The 24950-nt window shown below is 43.6% G+C and overlaps 1 long non-coding RNA gene across 1 annotated transcript in view; it reads left to right on the top strand.

Moving 5' to 3' along the window:
* Positions 1-1315: 1315 nt before the first annotated feature.
* Positions 1316-24950, top strand: part of LOC142776073 (uncharacterized) — a 41445-nt gene continuing 17810 nt past the window's right edge. The window contains exons 1-2 of the long non-coding RNA XR_012887283.1: positions 1316-2930; positions 24204-24250. This is a non-coding gene — a long non-coding RNA (uncharacterized LOC142776073). The remainder of the gene's footprint in view (positions 2931-24203; positions 24251-24950) is intronic.

Raw genomic sequence — 24950 nt, 5'->3', positions numbered from 1 at the left:
GAAGTTTCCTGTCTTCGGCCACGTCACGACCCCGTGACATCATTCATTCTAATAGATAGCCCAGGCCATCTTGTGGTGTCATGACTTTTTTTGTGTCTATAATTGCACACCCTGTCTTTAAAAATGAAGAACCTCGGCTATTTTTTGCTCTGTTTACTGTTTTCATGCTCTTACAGTACATTAAGGGCAAAAAATGAAAAAGGAAACGACATTAATATTAGGTCCATTCCTAAAACCGAGCTGTTAGTATCCCTGGTGTGCTCACATTCTCCCATCTTTAATTTCTCGGTAGGTTACTATTTTTACAGTGAAAGCTGTTATGATATCACAAAAAAGACCGTCTCCAGCGCCGTACTCGTCCGCTGACAGTGTCCGCAACCAATATCACATGAAGTATGAAAAAAAAAAAAACGAAATGAGAAAAATATCTCACATTGAGGGGGCTCCAGGTCTTCTCTGTGGCAGCCCAGTGCTCTACCACAGAGCTACTCCTGTGCTCGAAATTCTGCTGCAGACTTGCCTTATGCACGCTTCTTGTCAGTTCAGGAATCATGTTAAAAGAGCATTTCAGAGCAGTAACAAAGCAACCTAGCATCACACAATGCGAATTTCGTAATGATTAGGTCTGTTTAATGGTTCCAGGGCACTACAAAAGGCTCAGTCATAATTGTTTGTCATCATTAGCTGCAGCGTCAGCAAATAATGCACATAATGCCGATAATGCACATTGCACATAATGCCTTACAAGTGCATAGCGGGTACCATGCTCCTCTGAAGAAAGACAAATACTAATGAAATAGTGCAAGCTTTTCTACTTCACAAAATCATGGTGATTTGCTGTGTAGTGGGTATCATGCAAGTGTACTTGTAGTAGTCTCTACAAGAGTGCTCAGAAAAGGCTCCAGAAGGGCCGCTCTTTCAGCTTTTGCTGTGACTGTGCTGCGCGTTTTGCACAGGCTTGGTGTTTTTTTTTCCTAAAAGGTTTGTGAATGTGCATTTGATTCATTGCACATGTGACTGCAAGATTTGACCATGTATTTTGGTGTGGCAATCTGAATTTTTGACTCATGAATGATCGTTCCACGGTTGTCGGTTTATTTAAGGATCACCATGAGAATAAAGAACTTACGTATGAGAACGTCCTGAAATTTGATCAGGTGAGAAGCGCTATGCTGGATGGTTTGTATATTTACATCTTCTGTATACCACCTTCAGTTTTTTTTTTTTGAAATTTTAATCAACACTCTTTAATTAGTTTTGTGCATTTAAGATGAAACAGAGTGATGTGTAGATTGTGGGGGGGGGGGGGAAATAGTGCTTTCAAAACATAAAAAACTGACAGTAACATAATGTGAAAGCGGTCGAATATTGAAACATGTCGTGAGCTTTTGCTCTTGTGAAAGCTGCACATGTAGCAAGTCAAGGTCATGCACAAAACAAATGCTGAACACACACTGCTTGTAGTATCTTTTTCTATGGCATGTGACATTGATTAATCATCTAATACACTCTCTCTAGATATATGCCATGCAGCAAAATCAGGTAAAGAAGGCGTAAGGGAGGTAGAGCTAGTCATGTGAACATGGTGTGGCCCCTACACCACGTACCACATGGGTGAAGGAACTCTGCTTGCAAAGAATGGCTGAGGCAGAGAGGGCAATTGCATTAGTGGTGAAGCTCACCTTCTGGTAAAATAGTAACAAAGCAGTTAAATTGTTTTCAAATTTTCTAATAACGAGCCTGTTTGAAAATCATTTCGTTGAAACATTCCCTAGACATTGCTTTCCTGACTGTATAGTGAAAACTTGCAGTAGTGTTCTTTAAAGCTGAGGCTTTCTTAAAAAAAGTTGCCTTCATAAGTCACAACATTAAAGTAACTAATAAAAATGTTCTCCGATTCGAATAATTTATTTTATTGTAAAGTTTACTATAGCAAAATTGAAGCAGAGTAGTAGAAGTAGGGTCATTCCTGCTCTGCAGAAAATTGAGGTTAGCTATGTTTCCAGATATGCTACAAAATGCACTGGTATTCCAGACAAGTCTCTTAAAAAGTTTCCTATAACAGCTTGGAATGACCTTTCATACTGAAATACTGGCAGGGCAAACTAACAGAACACAAAGGAGGAGACAAGACATTTGTTATGTGCACTTGTTTGTCTCCTCCTTTACATCCTGTTGCTTTGTGCTCATAATATTTCAGTGTGAAAATATACCAACTATACCGCCTCTCAACCCTTCTGTAATGATCCTAATTGAAATGCAGATGCATTCATTCGTTAGTGATCTTGCAAAGAGATATCTAGAAAGTGGTGGTAGCCTTTGGATTTTTGTTAAACTGACACTACTACACAACTGCTGAGCTTCAGTTTTGCAATTGTACCATGTGCCTAATATGAAATATGACGTTAGATGAGGCTGTATTCGGTTTGCTATCTGCACAGTGATTCGCAGTGTTAAGAATATCTCGTAAAAGGGCACCACTTTTTCTTGGCGAGCTCTAAAAATCTGTTTAATTAGAAGAGAACTGCCTTGTTTCCTGTATATGTTTTCCATTCACCAGTGTTTCTTGCAGCATCTCTCTCTTCTCTGCTGATCAGGTCAGGCATTTTTCGGCTTTCAAGAAAGAAAGATAAAATTTGGACCGACTTACGAATTCGAAGTTGGCTCGAGTAAATTTGATGGTGTGAAGCATAGAGTGCCATCGTACACGGTAACAGCTTATGTTTGCACTTTTCAATTCATGGCATTGGTATTGTCAGGCTCATTTTTCACTGGAAATCTTTTTTCATTTAGGATCGAATACTATATAAAAGCAAGAGAAAAGGTCATATAGAGTGTATTCTCTATGACTCAATTCTATTAATGCAAACCTCTGATCATCGACCAGTGTATGGGCTGTATGAAGTAGAGATTCGACCTGGAAGAGACAAGTAAGAATTGGTTTTAAATAATGTTGCTATACAATCACACTGTCTTGGTTGACTACCAGTTGCAGAGTTCTCTCTAAAAGAGTTTTGCAACTGGGTGTTGCATGTGGCTTCTTATCTGTCAAAGACGTGGATAGTAAGGGTTGTGCAACAGTCAATTTATCACTTTTACTAAATATAGATCAGTTCATGTGCCACATCTCATGAAAATATTTCATTATTATTTAAAATATCTAAACTTCTCAATAACTGAATAGTATTTGTTCAGTTTGTGCGCAATGTTTTCTTTATTCAGCCTTTTTATATGAGAACACCATTTAGACTTTTGAACTATTATTGCAATATATAAGTATTGTGCCAATTTTTGTATTTGCTGTTGTTCTACAGGGCCCCGCAGGGGCGCCTGCGAAAGTAGGCGTTTGGTGTGTAGCGACACCACGGACCCGAGCTAACGGGGGAGTTTCGGCTCCCTCCCACGCCTAGCCGTGCGTGGCTTTGCCGTGTCCGGGGAAAAGGAGATCCTGGGGGTTGAGCCGACGCTGGGTGATTGGACCGTTAAGGCCCCCCGGCAGAGGCAACACACCCCTTTGGCCCCGGCTTCACGTAGACGGCACCCCTGGGCTGACCCACCCAGGGGAAATCGGCAGTCGTCTTTTCCTATCTCTCTCTCCCTACATCTTCGTCTTTATCTCTTACTATTTATCTGTCCTGTCTTCTACTCCCTTCTGTTTACTTCCAAATTTCCTGGCGGCAAGGGTTAACCTTGTGTAGTTACCCAACCTTGGGTAGTTATATCTGGTTATAGCGGCGATGTATGACTGGCGCCTTCAAGTGTTCTACCTTGTAGCGTCCCCCTGTTGGGCTCGGTGGTGGGTGGTCACCATCGCCGCCGAACATAAAATGCACCACATGACAAAATCTTTACCCCCTTACAATGATCGGTTCCTGAAAAGGAACCACACCGATCAAAGCTCCAAACGAACTGGAAGCGATTGTGACCACTTCCCACGCTTTTTAGTCATACACTCTCTGACAGATAACATCTCAGTTGCAGGACTGTCGGTTTTCCTGATAGCTAAAACCCTTGCTAACCTAATAGGCAAAAAGTACGACGCAAAGAAACTGTCATCCGGTGATCTTCTTGTTGAAGAAGCCAGAAACAGCATGCAAACACTCTCCTTAAACAGAAGCAGTTCGCCCACCTGGACGTGTCTATCACCCCCCATCGCAGCCTTAACACTGTTCAAGGCGTCATTTCACAACGTGATCTGATGCGAGAAACTGAAGCTGACCTCCTTGAAGGCTTTCGAGAGCAAGGCGTAGTAGCCATCCGTCGGATAACCATCAGGCGAAACAATGAAGAAGTGGTGACGCCTCATATAGTACTAACATTCAACCGCTCCACCCTGCCAGAATCCGTGAAAGCTGCGTTCCTTCACTGCAAAGTCCGCCCCTACATACCCAACCCTAGAAGGTGCTACAAATGCCAGAAATATGGACATGGGCCGAATACCTGTCGCGGAAAACAAACATGTGCAAAATGTCGTGATCATGAGCACCCAACAGAGAGCTGTACTTCCACGCAAACAGAGTGCCCTAACTGTCACGGGCCGCACGCAGCGTACTCGCGGACATGTGAAATTTTCAAAAAGGAAAAGGAAATTATCCAGATAAAAGTAATGGAAAACATCACATTCTCTGAAGCCCGGAAGAAGGTGTCGCTCTTCTCCGGAAGAACCTACGCTGACGCAGCGCGCCGGGGGGCCGGGCGGCGTCTAGTGACGGTGGGCACGCAATACAGCTTTGCTGATGCGTGCACATCTTTGCCCCCCACCAAGCAGCCACAGGCTGCGCCAACCTTTCTCGTCCCAGAGGTCGAGCTTCATCAAACCCCAGGGACCACACAGACAACTGAGACACCTGTCTCTTCTGACAAACCTCCGTTAGCTTCTGAGGGTCCACCGGAGGCAATGGAAGTGACACCAGGATCCTCAGTGTCTAAGATGCTGACGGAATCCCCCCAAGTGAGGCGGGGCTCCATAGATCGCCTCAGAGTGAAAAGACACCCGCCAGTGAAGCCTCCTAATAGAGGCAGCGAAGTATGAATAAGTCACGCTCTTTTCCTCATTCATAAAAATGGCTGCCGAAAATATCATCCAATAGAATTGCCGAGGCTTACTTAAGAACTTAGACGACATCTATGAAATATTTGCACAACACCAACCAAACATACTTTGCTTACAGGAAACACACCTAAAACCTATACACACTAGCCTTTTGAAAAGATATGTGGTATACCGAAAGGACAGACAGGGCACTGCCCATTCATCTGGTGGTGTTGCTATCGTGGTGCAAAAAGCAGTTCCGTCTCAAAGCCTCACTCTGGTTACTGACTTAGAAGCAGTGGCAATACGAACCCTAATTTTTGGACGAGTAACAACAGTGCGTTCACTATACATCCGTCCAGACTACCAACTCTCTACTAAAGAATATGAAGCACTCATTGATCAGCTTCCGCATTCATTTCTGTTGGTTGGAGATTTTAATGCGCACCACCTTTTATGGGGATGTAGAAGAACGGATTCTCGAGGCTCCTTAATTGAAAACTTTCTGTTGTCCTCCGGCTCCTGTATATTTAACAAAAAAGAGCCAACATACTTTAATGCAGCGCACAACTCATACATAGCAATAGATCTTGCTATCGGATCTCCTTCACTCTTGGCAACCACTGAGTGGGCTGTAATTCATAACCTCTATGGAAGTGATCATTTTCCTGTTTCTCTAAAATACAAAGGAAATACGAGTACAATGACTGTGAATGTAACCAGGTTCCGAGAACAGGGTGCGAACTGGACGAAATTCCGAAAACTCTCAAAACTATCGCGCTCATCAATTGAAACCCTAGGCATCGATGAATCTGACGCGTTGGTCACACTGCACATTATACAGGCCGCAGAGCAATCCATCCCACATAAATCTAACAATACACGAAAGAAAAGACAACCTTGGTGGAACTCTGAGTGCAAAAATGCTCGTGACAATCAAAACAAAGCATGGTCAAAATTCTGCAGGTATCCTACAGTCGAAAACTTGGTGAATTTTAAGCGTGCAAAAGCAAACGGTAGACGTGTCCGACGAGAATCTAAACGACAGAGCTGGCAATCCTTCCTCTCATCGGTGAACTTTTACACTGACACGCATAAGGTGTATAACAGAGTAAAAGCACTCCAAGGGCACAGCACTCATCCGATGCCCCTTGTTATTACTGCTGGTGATACACTGGAACACCAGGCAGATGCCTTAGGCGAACACTTTGAGTATATTTTCAGCTCTGCACATTATACAGACTCCTTTAGGCGATACAAACTTGCCGAGGAACGTAAACCTATTCGTGATGACAGGCCATCGGCTGGAGGGTACAATGCTCCCTTTACTATAGGTGAACTAAAAGCAGCACTGGCAAAGTGCGGCAGCTCAGCAGCAGGCTCGGACAGGATTACTTACGGCATGCTGAAACACCTACACGAAGAAACGCTTGACGTCATCCTCATTCTTTTCAACAATGTATGGTCCTCTGGGCGTCTGCCCATGACCTGGAAAAAGGCAGTTATCATACCCATCCTTAAACAAGGAAAAGAAGCCACACTTGCTGCTAGTTACAGGCCTATAGCGCTGACCAGCTGTTTAGGCAAGGTGTTCGAAAAAATGGTGAATCGCCGCCTTATGTATTACATTGAATACAATGGCCTCCTTGATCGTCATCAAGCTGGATTTAGGTCTGGCCGGTCGACAACTGACCAACTGGTAGCATTTGAATCCTATGCCAGAGATGCCTTCATTCATAAACAACACTGCCTATCTGTATTTTTTGACTTGGAAAAGGCTTACGACACGACATGGCGTTATGGCATTCTCCGTGACCTGCGATCTTTTGGAGTGTCAGGAAATATGCTGAATACTATTGAAAGCTACCTTTCTGACCGTACATTTGTGGTTCGTGTTGGTAATGCCTTATCGAAGTGGTTTACGCAAAAAAATGGCGTCCCCCAGGGCAGTGTTCTTAGCTGCAAGCTGCACACTATTCATCGTAAAAATGAACTCCATAAGCACCATACTGCCTAAAACAATCTCCTACTCTGTTTATGTGGATGACATTCAGATCAGCTTCAAATCATGCAACCTAGCCACATGTGAACGTCAGATTCAGTTGGCAGTAAACAAGCTGTCAAGCTGGGCAGACAAAACTGGGTTTAAGTTTAACTGTGACAAGACTGTTTGCATACTCTTCTCAAAACTACGTGGCATAAGGCCACCCCCCAACATTTCAATTAACCGACAAACCATAACTACCAAACAAGGTCACAAATTTTTAGGTGTTGTGGTTGATGAAAAGCTCAGCTTTGCTACACATATCAAAGAGCTACGACTTAAGTGCTTGAAAGCCTTAAACCTGCTCAAGATTCTCTCCCATCAGTCCTGGGGCATAGACCGTGACTGTCTACTGAACCTTCTCAACAGTGTAGTGCTATCACGTATCGATTACGGCTCGGTAGTTTACGAGTCAGCTTCAAGATCTGCATTGAAGATGCTTGACCCAGTGCACCACCTTGGGCTTCGGCTGGCCAGCGGTGCTTTCCGAACCAGCCCGACAGCCAGCCTGTATGTTGAGACAGACCGATGGTCACTAGAACGGCGACGTCAGTTTACAAGTGTCACGTATGCCATCAAGGTGCTTTCCCATGTCGACCACCCAGCTCGTGCGCTATTGCAGGATACATCGAACGCCCTCCTGTTTTTGAGGGGACCATCAGCTACACCACCTTACTCCCTCAAAGTGGCCTCACACCTTGGAAATATGCACATACCGGTCTCCAATCTTCAACTAATCTCTCAAAAGGACACTGTTGTGCCATGGGAAATGCAGGCTATCGATTGTGATTTGTCATTCCTAGAGGTAGGAAAAAATGGCCACCCAGTCGCAATCGATCAACACTTCAAGTACCTGCAGGTCAAATACAGGTGTGCTGAATATTATACTGATGCCTCCAAGTCCTCTGCAGTCGCATGTGCGGCACACGGTCCCGCTTTCTTTGAATCTAGAACAATGAACGAACATACCAGTATGTTTACTGCAGAATGCTATGGCATACTTTTAGCTGTAACGCACATTTTAAAGGAGAAAGAACCAGCCTCAATTATATACACAGATTCTCTCAGTGCTGTGACTGCGCTGTCCTCCACTAAGATGCTCAAAAACCCAGTTACTAATACACTTCGAAAATGCATCATGTCAGCCCGCAAATCTAAGCTCAAAATCACGCTATGCTGGATTCCGGGACACTGCAACATTGCTGGCAATGAGATAGCGGACAAACTTGCGAAGTCAGCAGCACTCCGCCCATCAGTTGACGTAGACACCATCCCGTATGAGGACCTGAGGCCACTCATCACATCCTGAATGCGTAGACAATGGCAAGAAGAATGGAACGCAGCAAATGCAAACAAACTGCATTTAGTAAAGCCAAGAATAGGAAGATATGTGACTGAAAAACGTAACAGGCACCAAGAGGTTGCACTGTGCAGACTCAGGATCGGTCATACACATGCAACACACTCGCACCTTTTAAACAACTCTCCAGCACCACATTGTGCAAAATGTGGTGATGAGCTGTCTGTAGTTCACGTTCTAATTACCTGTCCGTACCTCAAACCAGAAAGACTGTGTCACTTTCCAAAGCTGTACAAATGTCACATTCCGCCTCATCCACAATTTTTTCTTAGAGACGATCCCTTGTTTCCCCCAAAAGTAGTGTTAAAGTTTTTAGCTAGTGTAGGCTTCCTACATTCCATAACATATTCTCACTAATCTCAGCCTCCTCTCAATCCTGAGGGAATCGCTGAGACTTTTTTATCATATGTCATGCAGCACGCACTCCTTGTCTTGACAAAGGCTGTTGACGACACGGCATGACTTTGTAAAACCCATAAGCATAGCCCGTTTTATGCCCATCACACATAGTCACTACACCTAAGTTTAAGTCCTATACATTACTCTTTTATTCTTGCCACCCTGAGTAGACTTTCTATAATCAAATCGACCAAAAACTGTGTGTTTGGCGCTCTTTGGCCTGAGTTGCCCTTGCGCCACTAAAATCTACCATCATCATCTATTGATCTACAGGGTCTTTTGAAAGTAGGAAACAAAAATCAACAGACTTCAGTGATTTTTGTGATCTTGAATTTAATGCAACTCATAACCTCGTCGGCAGTTATTAGAGGTTGTGTGGATTTGATTCCTGACTACAGTGACATTAGTTGAGTAGTGATAAATGCTAAAATACTTGTGTACCATGTTTTTAGTGCATCTGAAAGAACTACCAATGAAGAAAAATAATCCGGAACACTACGCAATGGTGTTTCTTTTTGCCTACTGTACAGTTTGACATTAAAACCTACAATTAACATTTTATAATATTTGTTCAATACTTCAGATTTTAAATACAAAAAGAATAGTGCAGGCCATTTGATTCATGTTCGGTTCAAGAATCCAGAAGTTGTAGTTCTTGACATGTCTTTTTTGAATGTGTATAAGAGATAACACTCATTGGAGTCCTGAGAAAAGCAGAATGGCAGATGTAATTAATGTTTCATTATATAGTTGTGCTGAATAGGAGCAGTTGTTATGCCGTACCGACAGTTCATAAGCAGGTGTATTGGGCATGTAGCTTTCACTTCATTGTAGTATTTAGATAATTAGGTTGTTTAGCAATTTAATGCAATTAATTATTTGATCAGTTTAATTACGTTTGCATCTTTTAAAAAGTCTCGCACTTAAATCTCTTTTTCAGTAAACACAACATTGTATGTACTATCAGCATGAACTACACCACGTGAGCGCATGGCTGAGCGTACTGCAAGGTTGTACAGTAGCCGATCGTCACATATTTTCAAGTTATTGGGAGAGAGTCTGGCTATACTTGCGGGTGTGCATCGCCCCCACTAACTTGCTGTCACCCACTAAGGCATCATTTTCGAAGCTGTTATAACCACAGCGCAAAACTAGCGCGAGCATGAAAGGAAGTTTGGGCGATGCGTACTCACAGGTATGGCCGAGCCCTCCCCTGATAACACAAAAAATGTCATGATTGGTGCAACTATACAACCTTACATTTGGATTGACCATATGCTCCCGTGGTGTAGCTCATACTGAGCACAATTGTACAACTGGACATGTGGTAGCATGTTTCATTAAGGTGGTAGGCCACCCCCCAAAAAAACTTTCTTCAACCGGAGGAGCCAGGAATAAAATAACTGCTTTTTCAGAACAATCCTGTCTCAGTTACTTTGCCTATTCATATAGAGTACAAAATATTGATTATTTATTTTTTTTGTGAGGCCATATTTGTCAAATATTTAATGAAAAGTGGTAGATACATCTACCGTGATTAGTGACTAATGGGTGCTTGAATTTAGTAAAGCTTTGGCATTTCTGTAATCAATGGTTGTAGCTATGCAGTGAACTAGGATAAATAATATACAGTAAATATCAAGAAAATAATGTTAAAATCTCCAAACGATTCAGAAAAAGTGCCAATTTATACTGAACTTGTTTGCAAAATCAGCTGTGAATTCAAAACCAATCGATCAATTTCTTTTATCCTAGTTCACTGCACAGATATATAAGTGGTGAAACATTGTACTAAATTTTCAAACAAAGCATGCACTAGGAAAAAAGTTATCAAAGTTCGCATCACATGACTTCCAGCAAATTCTTCTTTTGAGGAAAACGTAAACAAAGATTTCAGCGCGGGCTCAAGGTGTCAGAAACTTCGCACAGAGTCCTAAAATGCACCTGATTCTTAGGTGGGTCTTCTTGAATAGCATTATGGTCTCCTTTTTTTTGTGTGACTGCTCTTCTTTTCTTTTTGGCCTGTTTCGTCCCATCCACTGACTTGCGTTTGGTATTCTGCTAACGCTTGTTATCTCTGGCAATGCAAGCTTTCGTCGTGTAGTATCCTGGTTCTATGCCAGCTTGGCTGAGGATGTCTAGGGCTTACACTGCCATTATTGAATTGTGCGGCAGCATCATGCAAGGCAAACATTACTGTAGGCAAGCTTACGTAGACCTATTTGGGAGCCCGCTGCCTTATCTGACCATTAAAACTCATTTGCATTTTGTGTCTTTCCATGCAAAGATTTCATCAGAAGTTTGTCTGAACACAAATCACTGTACACTATTCCAACTTTGTTGAGCACATCATTCGAAAGTTGTCCTTTGTGCAGGTACTCTCCTTGGCCGAGTGCTTGGACCCTTCTGTACCCACACCAGCTGTTCGGTCCAAGTGAACACAGACCATGTCTTCAATGCTTGTCGGTAGAGTTGCAATGAAAAAGACTGGCAATGGTAGCCTGCTTCATTGCACAAGCGTTGCCCATATTAGCCCTTATGGCAATGCCATTAGTAATTTTGCTGGCGGTCGATGAGGGCATCAGTGAGCTTTCCCTTACTTCCAAGACTACCCACTGCTTTCTTGAGTTCTCCGAAGCAGCAGCCAACACTCTTCTGGACATGCCTGATGCATTCCAGTTTCTGGACACTGTCCTTTCTAGACATGTCTTTCACAGAAGCATAGCTCTTGGAATCACCATCACCGTAGAATTCCATGTACTTCAAGCCTCTTTTTGGCTGCGCCCTCTCAAATATTCAGTACAGACTAACCATCTCCTTACTGCCAGCACTTCTTTCGTGGTTTGCTTGCCAGGAAGTGTGGTTTGTCTTTCATTCCTGATAAGAAGCACTTTGTGGCCTCAACTTCCTTTTAGTTTGTGGCCTCAGCTTTCTTTTAGTTTTAGAAGACTTACATGACCTAAAAAAGGCCTCAACATCTATGACTTTTCCCGTGTCAACAGAAATCACAGACTCACATGCGTTCAAAGATGAATGGCCACGCTTCTGCAACCTGAAACACCTCACTCAGCACTGCCCACTACACGACTAAGTTCCACAGCAGCATCGGCAATAGGTTTCGACGGCACTTCTCCTGCAGTTGCAGAAAGCCGAGACGATAATTTGTCATAGGCGGAGTGACGTGGAGCAGGCATGTTCATGACTTTGGCAAAGAATTCCGCACCTGTGTGCCCTTTTCCTAACTGGCACCTCGCGTAAACGAGACGAACATTATTTTCATTACACGTCCCGCCTTTCTAGACGTATCAAATAGACGCTCGAACCCACAGTCAGTACACACAACCGCACAGGTTGAGCATATCTTTTGGTGAGAGCGTTCTTCGAACTTCAGCGTTGGGTTCATGCATCCAGGGCATGTCACTAGTGATAAAAACACTGAAGAAAGAATGTCAATGTTCACAAGCCTGTTTTTTTGGAGCGAAGAATTTCGCGGCGGAGCCTGGTACGTTTTCGTAATACCCGCAAGCTTTCTCGCGGTCGCCTAAACACCCGCGCTCGTGTCAGGAGGCAGCATCGTCGGGGTGTAGCGATTTCCACCAAACTTGCACTTCTTTGTCTTCTGAGTTCTGCACTTAGTAATGCTGGTCTGAATATATTGTCATGGCTAAAGGCCGGGAAAGAAGACAGAGGACGATGAAGTGATGAGCGTGGACAGCACCCACGGTTCCTCCGAGGAAGAAGAAGTCGAAGCGGCTGCTCTTTTGTTCTGTTAATACAGACCTCGTTTTTTCTGGTCGCACCGTCGTCTTGTATTCTGTTATTTTCACCTAGCGACATTGGTGGAGGTGCTGGATTTCTTCAACTGATGCTTGGGACAACTCCGCACCCTAGCACATCGAGTCCACCACCACAATCTGTTCCTGCAGTGGATACTCCTGTCTACCGCTACAGTCGCCGACAGCGAGGCCTTAGTCCCGAGGTGATCCTGCTCGAACTGCTCCAGCAACACACCGTACCAGGAGAAATGGCTACCGGAGTTCCTTCACAGCTTACTGTTGATCAGTCTCTAATTCCTAAGACCTTCCACGGTGAGGTTTATGAAGACGTCGAGGACTGGTTAGTCCAGTATGAGTGAGTCGCCAAAGCCAACCGTTGGCCCACTGAACAAAACCTATAGCGCGTCTACTTTGCTTTGGCAGACAGCGCTCGTACGTGGTACGAGAACCATGAGTCAACGCTGTCTTCGTAGGAGGAATTTCGGCAGCAAATTCTCGGGACATTCGCAAACAACGACCGCCGTGATTCTGCTCTGCAGCTCATCGAGGCACGCATACAGAAACCAAACGAGAGCGTCGCCATGTTTGCGGAAGACATGGCCCGCCTATTTCAGCGGGCCGACCCCGATATGCCTGAAGGTAAAAAACTCCGACATCTGATGAGGGGCGTCAAGGAAGAGCTGTTTGCCGGTCTCCTACGCAACCCACCAACAAGCGTAGTGGAATTCGTCAAAGAGGCTACAACAATCGAGCGAGCACTACAGCAATGGCGCCGATACCATGACCAATAAAACAAAACATCTCCCAGCCTCTCTGCTTTGAGTGCCAGTAGTGAGTGTTCTCTGCGCGAACTCATTCCTGAGGTCGTTCGGGAGGAGATCCGAAATCTCCTTGTGACTCCGCAAGAAAATACCATGGCTTGCGTTGCAGAAGTTGTGCGGCAAGAACTCCGCCAGGCATTTTCGTTGCCCGAATCACTCTCAGACTAGCGGTCTGTAAGCTACGCATCAGCTGTCCATCGACCCACTCCAGTGTCGTACAACTCGTCACCACTGGCTTATCGTGACGTGAGCCAAGGGCCTTGCAACGAGCCGTGGGCCCCAGCTCCCAATCCGCCGCAGCCGTATCCACAGTCCAACGGGCCTATGCAAACGGCGCCGATGTACACTCCACCGACATCTGCATCTTGGTAGCAAGGTATGCCCACCAGTCGACCACTTTGCTTTCATTGCGGAGAAGCCGGTCATATTTTCCGCAATTGCCCGTACCGTGACCGTAGACATCATAACTTTCTACAAACCTCCCCTCGTGCCTATTTCGATAACCGCCGTGACAGCAGTGCAGGCCCGCAAACACAGCAACCCGAAGTGCCGTATCGTCGACCCCGCTCTCCTTCACCTGCACTGAACTCGCCGCCGCAGCGCAGTTACTCCGAGGTGGTCCGGGGCAGATCTCCTAGCCCTCGTCGGGGAAACTAACAGCTGCGACCTTTGGGGGGAAGGTTGCCGCCCGTCGAGATGCTATCACACCCCCAACATCTTCTCTACGACGCGATACGACGAATGATACCGTGGATCGTATGACCCACGATACCAAGGACGATACGACGTCACCGACATCAACGGAAATCGTAAGCGCCAATCTAGACATTTGTATAGACGGACGCCCAATAACAGCACTGGTAGATACTGGTGCGGACTTCTCTATTATCAGCCGTAAACTCGCCGACTGCCTAAAGAAAGTAAGAACAATATGGGCGGGCCCAAACATAAGAACCGCAGAGGTCAATTGGTGACGCCAACGGGCAAATGTACAGCTCGAATTAATATCGGCAGTTCAGATTTCGTTGCTATTTTCGTAATTTTACCGGAGTGCTGCAAAGACCTGATCTTGGGCATGGACTTCTTGCGTGAATATGGTGCCATTATCAACATTCCTGAGAGATCAGTTACGTTTTGGATGGCCCCAGATCAAGTTTCGGATGTGCCCTGTACAAACCAGCGACGTCAGCCTTTGCGCGTCTTCGAAGACGACGTGACCATCCCACCGCGGTCGAGTGCACTCGTGGCTGTGACATGTAACACGTCGAGCGATTCTGAAAACATCGCCGAGCAAATTCCAATACTGCTATTCAGCCATGGTTTATCTATCGCAAGAGGCGTCGTAAGCATAAAATGCGGACACACGCACATCCTTGTTATGAACTTCAGCTCTGAACGCCGACATCTAACGAGGGGCATGGCAGTCGCGTACGTGAAAGAGCTCGCCGAGATGACAGACTGCCTAACTCTTGAAAAAAATAATTCAACTGATCTGACCCCCGCACCGCTATCTGTTGATATTTGCCCAAGTTTGCTGTCGGCGCAGAAGCAAAGTATCATGCAGCTTATTCACAAGTTTGAAGATTGTTTCTCTTCGATTTCCAGGGTCCGTCAAACGCCGCTGACGAAACATCAAAATATAACGGACGACATGACCAGACCCATCAGGCAAAACCCGTACCGGGTAGCTCCGCGAGAACGTGAAGCCATCGAAAAGCAGGTGCGACAGATGCTTGAAGACGACGTTATTCAGCCGTCGAAAAGCCCTTGGGCTTTGCCGGTTGTATTAGTGAAGAAAAAGACGGCACCTTACGTTTCTGCGTGGATTACCGCAAGCTGAATCAGGTGACAAAAAAAGACGTCTACCCACTTCCACGTATCGATGATTCACTCGATCAACTACGCCACGTGCGTTATTTCTCGTCGATGGATCTAAGGAGTGGGTATTGGCAGATAGAAGTCGATGAAAGAGACCGGGAGAAAACAGCTTTCGTGACACCTGATGGCCTTTTTGAATTTAAGGTACTTCCATTTGGCTTGTGCTCAGCACCGGCAACGTTTCAGCGGCTAATGGACACCGTACTATCAGGCCTCAAGTGGCAGATGTGCTTAGTGTATTTAGATGACGTCATCGTATTTTCTGCCACATTCGACGAACACGTCAGGCGACTGCACTCAGTATTTCAAGCTATTGGTTCCGCCGGACTAACACTTAAGCCAGAAAAATGCCATTTCGGCTTCGAAGAGCTTCTGTTCCTGGGGCATCTTGTCAGTAGTGAAGGTGTGCGGCCTGACCCTGAAAAAATAGCTGCCGTTACGAATTTTCCAGCGCCAACTGACAAAAAGGCGGTCAGACGGTTTTTAGGACTGTGTGCTTACTACCGACGCTTCATTGAGAACTTCTCGCGCATTGCCTCGCCGTTGACCCGCCTTACCAGAGAAGACATCGCATTCGTATGGAATGAAGAGCAGCAAAAATCATTCGACGAGCTGCGGCAACGCCTTCAGAAGCCACCAGTCCTCGCACACTTTGATGATGACGCACCGACAACAGTGCACACCGACGCTAGCAATGTCGGCTTAGGAGCTGTACTCGTGCAGTGGCAGAATGGCGCAGAACGAGTAATTTCTTACGCGAGCAGAACTCTTTCACGTGCGGAAGAAAATTATTCCACTACGGAAAAAGAGTGCCTTGCGGCGGTGTGGGCTATTATAAAATTCCGCCATACTTGTATGGTCGTCCTTTTAATGTTGTCAGCGACCATCACTCCCTCTGCTGGCTGACGAATTTAAGAGACGCTTCAGGACGGTTGGCGCGCTGGAGCCTGAAGCTTCAAGAATTTGACATGACGGTGGTCTACATATCGGGGAAGCGACATTCAGACACTGATTGCCTTTCTCGTGTGCCATACGAACCTGCAACGGCAGAAGATGACAATACAGCCTTTGTCGGAGTTGTAAACACGGCAACTGTCGCACAGCTGCAACGAGACGACCCCGAACTAGAACCCATAATACGTTTTTTAGAAGGTCGCACTTCAGCTGTACCTAGACTGTTTGCGAGAGGGCTTTCGTCATTTTGCTTGCGCAACGACATCCTGTATAAGATGAACTTCACGCCACACGGAAACGACTACTTACTCGTCGTCCCAACATCTCTAAGGAGCGAAGTATTACAGGCATGCCGCGATGAACCAACATCTGGCCACCTGGGTTACACGCGTACATTGTGCAGAGTGAGGCAGAAATACTACTGGCCAAGACTGACGGCGACCGTTCAACACTATGTTCAGACGTGCCTTGATTGCCAGCGCAGAAAAGTTCCACCCGTCAAACCAGCAGGCCTCCTCCATCCTATTGACGTGCCTGTTACTTCATTCGCTCAAGTCGGAATGGATCTTTTGGGTCCATTTCCAACCTCATCAGCAGGTCGCAGATGGATTATAGTAGCCACCGACTACCTCACTCGTTACGCCGAAAGCAAGGCTTTGGAGAGGGGCACGGCAAGTGAAGCAGCCCGATTTTTCGTAGAGAATGTGGTGCTGATGCATGGTGCTCCATCAGTGGTAATAACTGACAGGGGAACTGCATTCGCAGCCGAACTATTACAGACAGTTTTAAAACTTAGTGGCACATCCCACCCGCGAACAACGGCGTATCATCCGCAAGCGAATGGTCTTACGGAGCGTCTGAACAAGACACTAGCGGATATGCTCTGCATGTACGTCGATGTGGAGCATAAAAACTGGGACGAGATCTTGCCGTATGTCACGTTCGCCTATAACACGGCTCATCAAGAAACAACAAGAAGAACGCCATTGCGCCTTCTTCATGGTCGTGAAGTCACCACTATTCTGGATGCCATGCTGCCGCACGAGTGCAAAGACGCTGAATTGGATGCTGATTATATCACTTAGCTGGCCGAAGAAGCCCGACAACTTGCACGCCTACGTATTAGTCGCCAGCAGGACTACGATTCAAGACGGTACAACCTTCGTCACCGACCAGTCTCCTACGAGCCAGGAGAGAAAGTTGGGATATGGACACCTATTTGGTGCCGTGGCCTCTCAGAAAAACTGTTAAGACAGTACTTCGGTTCCTATAAAGTTCTGCGACGTCTCAGTGACATTAATTATGAGGTTGTTCCTGATACTGCGCACTCTTCAAGGCGTCGAAGGTATGCTCCAGAAGTTGTGCACGTGGTACGCATGAAGCCTTATTTCTCCAAATGAACTCATGCGTTTCCAACGAGTACAAACCGCTTTGATTATAAAGCATCGGGACGATGCTTTCTTGAATGGGAGGCTAATGTCACGACTAAAGGCCGGGAAAGAAGACAGAGGACGATGAAGTGATGAGCGTGGACAGCACCCACGGTTCCTCCGAGGAAGAAGAAGTCAAAGGGGCTGCTCTTTTGTTCTGTTAATACAGACCTCGTTTTTTCTGGTCGCACCGTCGTCCTGTATTCTGTTATTTTCACCTAGCGACAATATATTCGGATCCAGGTGGCCTAAGAACTCACACGTTGCAGCATCGACACGTGGAAGAAATGTAGAACGATGCCTGACGCATGCCGACCAAGGTAAACAACAAACATTCCACGAGCGTTTTGCATCCTCCTTGTGGCTGGTTTTAAAGATTCGAATACAATTAGAAGCACAAAATTATATAAAATGACATCCTCTTATGTAACAGTCAACATAAAATTCATGAAGTATTTTGAATATTATTAATACATAGTAGATTCTCAGTAAACGGAACCTGAAGAAACCAGGAAAATATGTTTCATTCAACAGGAGTTCCATTCAGAATACAAGCCCGAAACCAATCATTGCAGAGGCAATGGTTCTATTTAAGCAGTACTTTCATTTAAGAAATTTCCAGTTACTGAGAGTCTACTGTAGACGAAAAACACTTTCGTAACCAACACATTGTGGTTTCGGTTTCGGTATATGAGCATGGTGTATAGAAATCTAATTGTAACTCGCAAACTAATGATGATAGGAAGATAATTTTTATTGCTAAACATTTTTGAATGACCGGGCGTGCAGAAAAACTAAATCAAACAATCAATTTTACAAAAAAATTCACTTTGACGTAAGCCTACCACCTTAATGTAATTTAGTTTTGCCAAATAATTTCAAGTAATTATCAATCATTTACAAGTTTCTTAGCTACTACTTGGTTCAACAGACCTGCTTGTTTGCCCACTTGGTTCTTGCTGAGGTACATATTTTGCCACAAGATTAAGACACACACGAAAGGAAGGCCCAGAAGGGGCCATTGTGTGTGTGTCTTAATCTTGAGGATAATATGCCATTTAGTAGTTATGTGAGCATATAATGTAATTTATATTATACATACTTACACTAATGCATATAAGCTTGATTTCTCTTGCATATAAGCTTGAGTTAAATAGGCTCTGCGCAAGCATTGTACTTGCTTGCAAAACATGAAAATGTTCTATGTCGAGTTTACTGTTCAGAGGTTGTTATAATTGAAGCTGTATAATTCGATTACAAAATTTCAGTATTTGTATATCTCGAACTTGCGCTTGAGGCCAAACAGGATTATCTGGGTTGTCTTTGTGCCAGGGGGGCTACAGAGTGGGCCAGCAAAAACTTGAGGGGGCTGTTGCCTCCCCTGGTGCCAGCTACCTTGCATAATTCGTGCCCGCTTGTTCAAGCAGAAATTTTATACTAGGGAATTGTTGTTAATGTAAAACCTCTTTATAGCATACCTGTTTTAAAAGTATGATCATATTGAAGTTTTGGTGGACCCTTGACTCAACCTCCACAGAACCTGATCATTAGTGGATGTCGTAACTACTTTTTGTCATTTTCACTGTACCCCTAAACTTGCTGTGTAGCTGAAGCCACAATACGCCACAAATATCTCCTGCTCTTTGGTTGCTGTAGGGACAAATCGACTGATAATTCTGACTCCAGAGCAGTTACTGCAACGCGATGTATATAGTATTACGGATAAACATCAGAAATACACCACGACGTAATGGAGGCCACTAACAACCTATAAGGATAAGCGTCAGAGATGCCTTGATGTGTGATGGTGGCCAGGAACGGCTCATGACCAGTACAACTTATTGCCGACAACCCAATTATGAGCATCTCTCAAGCAGCTGCTCAGTAGTCCGCGCAGCATGGAGCAGTTGTAAAGCATACTGCACGCTGTTCATAGGCAGCAAATTAAACACAACCTGCCACCATTAACTGCTGCCTCTTTGTGGGAGATTTACAAGTGTGTTGCGGAGACGCATCCCTGGCGAGAAAAATAGCAGCATGCCATCACTTTGCTGGCTCAACAAAGTACGTCCTACACCCTTTTGTGGTGAGATGTGGCACAGATACAAATGAACTTGACTTTTCAAATATGTGCAGTACAGCAAGCACTTTGTAATAACTCCATGACACTGGACGTTTAAATGTCATTCGAATGGTCTGACATTTGCATTTAATGACATTATGTGGCTGCTAGACAGAGATGTACAAAGTCATTAAAATCAAATTACTTAGGCAATCGAATAAGTTCAAAAAACACATTTGCCTTCGCCACTGAAGCGACTGTATGCTCTCTATTCCAAGGACTACTCAAAAGACGGCATTTGGCATTCTCAATTTGACCTGCATTCATGGAAACATGCTAATATTGTTGCTTTTCTAAGGGTCTCTTAATTTTATGATGTCAGGTGTACAAAGGGCTATGGCAAAATGTTTTTACTCTCCATCTCAGTGCGTGTGGCCGCCGTCCCTGGCGGCCAGAATGTAAACAAGCAGACGCCTCTGTGCATATGTGGGCATGTATCTCCAGCGATGGCATCAAGGGGGCTTTTTTTTCTTTCTTTTTTTTTTTCATCTCACGATCCGGTCTCTTCTCCCTGGCTTATGGACATTTTTCGCTCTGCAAATAACAAAGCAACTTGCTGCAGCTTGGCGTCGTCGTTCAGCGGCTCTACCATGTCAGCCGTGTTGTTTGTGTTATCCGCTGTGGCAACTGGCTAGGCAGATCAACTTGGTTTATAGTGGCTATATATTTTGCAATATAAAATTTATAGGCATGTTTATTTAGCAAGGTGACTTCCCACCTGTCTTCTAAAATAAATAAATTCACTTTTTAATCACTGTACAGTTACCTCCCACTTTTCCGGCCATTTTTTTCTGAATTTTCGACATTGATATTATGATAGAGTGACATCTTTTTTCCTATGTAGCACGACCATGTATTGAATGATATTCGTTGCACTAAATAACATTGGCACCTAATGACATGACAACCTCCAACGTGACAGGGGTATAAGTAATTGTGTGAGCTAGCAGGTGATGAGCTACGCATGAATGCTTGTATAGTAGTTTGAAGGAGCAGTCAGTCCTACGTGGCAGTAAGTATCTTCTTTTAGTGAAGTGGTGCCAGTTTTCATGCATTGACAAGAAATTCTTGTAGTAGTACTTGGCAGTTAGTGTGCTTGTATATGCCACATTCCCAGGAGATTCTTATTAACAAGGTTTCACTGTATTGTGTAGCATTCTAGGAGTGGCGGATTTATCATTATCATTTTATTGGTGCTTGTCTTCACTTGTTGCCACATTTGGTTTTGTGCATTCGGCATTTTCGTCTATTCAAATCAAGGTAAAGTGTCATTTTGCACACCCTATCCTTAATATAAGTTAGTTTAGATGTGTTTACGTAATTACTTAGAGATTTCTGTGCCCCTTTTTCTAAGCACCAAAGTAAAATAAAAATGCACAAACTACTTGCTGTGGTAGCTTAGCACGGAAGATGTCACGGGGATAAGCTTGAAAGTGCGTCATCGATTCCCAGTTGTGGTAGCCACGTTTTGAATTGAGTAGAATGCAAAAAAACACCTCTGTGCTTAAATGTAGGTGCATGTTAAAGAACCCGAGGTGGTTGTAACTAATCCAGAGTCCCCCACTACAGCATGGCTCACAAGGTGCAGCTCTGGCACATGAAAACTCAATAGTTAATATTAAGTGCATAAATTATTCTAGCAAACATGGTGCTATGTGTTTTTTTCTTTTTTTAACATATTTTATTTATTTATTTATGTAAAATACTTTACAAGCTCTATTACGGAGCATAGAGTAAGGGGTGTACATAGGAAGAATGCTAGTGGGTGATACTTCTGCCACAATACAAAGCAACTACAAAGTAAAGCAACTACAAAAAGCAACTACAGAGCAACTAATAACTAATAACAATACAAGGCAAGTAATAACATTGGAACTAATAACAGTGGTTGCACAAATGACAAGGAGGGTCTTCAAGTAAGAACAAGAATTTTCCATCTGCAAAAAAGCACAAAGAACAAAAACAGAACTCAAGGAGGTTATACAAAGCTGCTGAGATAGATGTATAATTAATTTCTCGCGAAAATTTTCATGATAAGCTAAATTGACAATGACGTCAGGGAGGTCATTCCAGAGTGCTATGGCACGAGGCAAAGCCGATGAATTGAATGATTTTGTTTTTCCAAAGATGCGTGTGATGCTTCCCTGATTGTGAAGTTGTTTAGACATGTGCAATAGTGCCGTTAGTGGGAAGAGTGGTGGTCTGGACGCATGAATGTATTTATGAAGCAAAGACAGGAGGGCAACTGTGTGCCGTATATCTAGATGCTGTAGTGAAAGGTCATGTTTTATTTGTGTGACGCTCGAGGGGCGACTGTAAATACGTGAAATGAACCGTGACGCCCTGTTTTGCACAGCTTCTAGCTGGTTAATGAGATAGGCTTGGAAGGGGGACCACATGGGTGATGAAAATTCCAGCTGTGGGCGAACAAAGGTTAAGTAAGCTTGCTTGCGGACATTATTTGGCGCGTTTCGTAGGTTTCGTCGTAAGTATCCCAGTGTTCCTGATGCGTTTGCAGATATGTAGGTCACATGTGCCGCCCAAGGACGATTAGAAGTCAAATGGACGCCGAGGTATTTATACGAAGACGACCGTGACACATTAGAATTATTTATGGAGTAATCAAATTCAACAGTCAACTCTTTCGACTAAAGGATATTGCATTACATTTTGATAAATTTAAACTCATTTGCCATGCACCACACCAGTTGTTAATGAGAAAAAGGTCTTTTTGGAGAGCAAGGTGGTCATCGGTACTAGTTTTAGAACGGTATAGAATGCAATCGTCAGCAAAAAGCCGTATTGACGAAGAAATGTTAGCTGTAAGATCATTATTGTAGATTAGAAAAAGTAGTGGCCCCAAGACGCTACCCTGAGGCACTCCGGAATTGACATCGGAAATTGGAAAGAAAGAGTTATTAACCAGAGTGAACTGCTTTCGAAAAGACAAAAAAAGTTACGGATCTACGATAAGGTTAGCGAATCTAAACGAAGTTCTGTTAATTTTGAAATCAGACGGGAATGAGGTACGTGGTCGAATGCTTTAGAAAAATTTAGGAAAATGCGGTCAGTTTGTAAATTATTACTTATATTGAAGTGAACATCATTGGTAAATTCCAGTAGTTGAGTGTCGCAAAAAAAACCTCACCTAAATCTATGCTGGTTCTCAAAAAAGAAGTTATTGGTTTCTAAATGACAATAAATGCGTGAAGAAATGATATGCTCAAGCATCTTGCAGCAAATGCATGTTAGTGATATGGGGCGATAATTTTCTGGTGAGCATCTATTGCCACTTTTAAATAAGGGAACTACTTTACCTATTTGGCAATCAGCTGGCAGTTGTCCTGTTGATAAAGATTGCGTGAAGATGTGGTGGTACAGGATTTTACTTGAGCATAATGACGTGTTTTTGAGCACCTTAGAATTAATGTTATCAATGCCTAAAGAAGTTGATAATTTAAGTTTTGCTATAAGATTCGCAATCCCTTCAGTGCTAACGGCAATAGGTTTCATGAATGTATAATCAGACTCGGGAACTTCGGGCACTCTGGAATGATCTTCTCACGTGAACACAGATGAAAAAAATGAGTTCAACACTGAAGCGCTATCTACATCTGATAGAGGCATATGGTTAGCATCTTGTATACTGACAGATGTGGTAGCATTGTGAGGGGAAATTACTGGCCAGAATTTTTTTCGGATTAGTATTTAACAAGGAAGGCAAATCGTGTGTAAAATATTTAGGTTTCGTTTTTAGAGTACTGCATCTGCCATTGTGTATGCCAGGGTAATACATTGGAATCAGAATAATAATTAAAATAGTAGTCTTATATTGGGATTCATATTTAAAACATTTTTTATTAGAACTGCATTAAGTAATACCACATTCAAATGCGAAAAATGTGATGGCTTCAGCATTCGTCAATGCAACTGGTTTTCTTTCAACAATCGTTTACAGTAACAAATGTTTTTAGGTAAAGCTTGAACTTGTTAAAATCTATAGTGTGCATTTCAGTACACCATAGTTAAATTATATCCAAAAGTCATTTCTATGATGCAAGGGTGATCAGCTTTGCCAAGTTTGGCAACTACAAGATGCAATGCTTGCTTGCACAGCTTTGGAATATAATCATGGATCTGAAAACCTGTGAAATTAAACTCTACATCATTATTTTTCAGTTCACTGCTTTAATGGCTGATGTACATAAAGGCTACCGGTTCTTGAAGGGTGGTCTATATTATTTTTCATCTGTTTTATCTTCCGAGTGATTTGAGAATTCAGTTGAAATTTTTCGTTCTCACACACGCAGCCTTGCCCCCAGGAGCAGACTCATGTGAGTTAGGTTTTCGTTTGAATTATGAGGTGTCCTCTCTTTTTGTATTGCAGCACACGACTGTCGGCAGGCTTGTTCAACAGAGACATCTATCTAGAAGGTATGGGCTTAATCCTATTTTTTGTCCAGTGTTTTATGAACCGGCATGCCATCATATGAGAGCATTAGTAATTGTAATGTAGAAATGTTTCCTGAAGTCAAGGATATCTCATTGTGGAGCCTATGTATTGTTTCCTTGTTTGCAGTTTAATGCTTCATCACATACTTGTATATCAGTTTGCTTTCTACTTAACCAAAACTTATACAATCAACTTGTGTAATAGACAAAAGTTGATCATACCATAGGTTGATACTGCTGATATTGCAGGAGATATTTAAAAAAACATTAAGTTTGTCAAGTCCAAATTAAGGGAAGGCAGGCGACTTGATAGGTTTTCAACAGGTTTATCTTGTAAAGCTGTTAGCATTTTGATTTGTGTGTCGTTTTGTGCTCCCACATGAAATATTAGGTAAAGGTATTCTAGAGTCATCTATGAGCACCAGATCTGTTACCTGTTGTCATTCATTGTATATATTCAAGTTTTAGGGGCTTACTGAGAATGAAACCAAGGAAATTGCATTTAAATGCAAATAATTGCATCAGAATAATGGTTAGCCATGGACCTGATTATAAATGTAATGCTTTACTTGGTGTTGTCTTTTATTTATCTGGATATTGTATTGACACAGGGAGCAAAAACAAAAAAGAGCCATAGTATAGGGGTATATGACTGGAACGTCAAATGACATTTGCACTGCCG

The sequence above is a fragment of the Rhipicephalus microplus genome, chromosome X (assembly GCF_043290135.1).
Source record: "Rhipicephalus microplus isolate Deutch F79 chromosome X, USDA_Rmic, whole genome shotgun sequence".
NCBI classification, from domain to species: Eukaryota; Metazoa; Arthropoda; class Arachnida; order Ixodida; family Ixodidae; genus Rhipicephalus; species Rhipicephalus microplus.
This window is presented reverse-complemented; position numbering and strand designations above follow the sequence as displayed.